The sequence below is a fragment of the Camelus dromedarius genome, chromosome 34 (assembly GCF_036321535.1).
Source record: "Camelus dromedarius isolate mCamDro1 chromosome 34, mCamDro1.pat, whole genome shotgun sequence".
NCBI classification, from domain to species: domain Eukaryota; kingdom Metazoa; phylum Chordata; class Mammalia; order Artiodactyla; family Camelidae; genus Camelus; species Camelus dromedarius.
In genome coordinates this window covers 4671791-4672694 of record NC_087469.1, presented here as the reverse complement: position 1 = coordinate 4672694, position 904 = coordinate 4671791, and the positions used below count along the sequence as shown (strand labels likewise).

At 35.4% G+C, this 904-nt stretch overlaps 1 non-coding gene across 1 annotated transcript; it reads right to left on the bottom strand.

The window, feature by feature from the left end:
* Window positions 1-520: 520 nt before the first annotated feature.
* Window positions 521-627, bottom strand: LOC116150265 (U6 spliceosomal RNA). Its single transcript, XR_004133981.1, has one exon. It is a non-coding gene; the product is annotated as a U6 spliceosomal RNA (small nuclear RNA).
* Between the last annotated feature and the right edge of the window lie 277 nt (window positions 628-904).

The following is a 904-nucleotide window of genomic DNA, read 5'->3' as shown; positions in this document are numbered from 1 at the left end:
TTCTCTTAGTGGCATGGCTCACTGGCACTCCCACTTGGACGTGAGGATTGAGCTAATGTCCACAGTAAATCTATTCTTTTTATTATTATTATTGTTGAAGTATAGTCAGTTTACAATGTGTCCATTTCTGCAGTACATCATAATGTTTCAGTAATACGAATACATACATATATTCGTTTCCATATTCTTTTTCATTGTATGTTACCACAAGATACTGAATACAGTACCCTGTGCTGTACAGAAGAAACTTGATGTTTATCTATTTTATATACAGTAGTTTGCATCTGCAGATCTCGAACTCCCAATTTATTCCTTCTCACCCAGTAACCATAAGTTTGCTTTCTATGTCTATGAGTTTGTTTCTGTTTTATCAATAAGTTCATTTGCGTATTTTTTTTTTTAGATTTCACAAATGAGTGATATCATATAGTATTTTTGTTTCACTTTCTGGCTTACTTCACTTGGAATATGATCTCTAAGTCCATCCATGTTGCTGCAAATGGCATTATTTTATTCTTTTAAAACTACAGAACACTTTGCAAATATGTGTGTCATCCTTGCTCAGAGGCCATGCTAATCTTCTCTGTGTTGTTCCAATTTTAGTATATGTGCTGCCCAAGCGAGCCCTGAAATCTTATTTTGAAAAGAAAATAAGAACATTTTACCTGGGAAAAATGAGATTACATCATTCCCCATGGTTTAGATATTGGTCTCAAAGAGCCTCTGTCGTCTGCGTAAATGCTCCTGCTAACACCATAATTGCTGCCAGTTGGAGTATATTCTGTATTGCCAACACTTTCCTTGTAGATGATCTGTGCTAAGCCACCCTTTAAAGTTCTCTGTGCTATTTTCGCCTCCTCTCCTTAATTAATTCCTTTGTTTAACGTCCATGCAATATTATCGA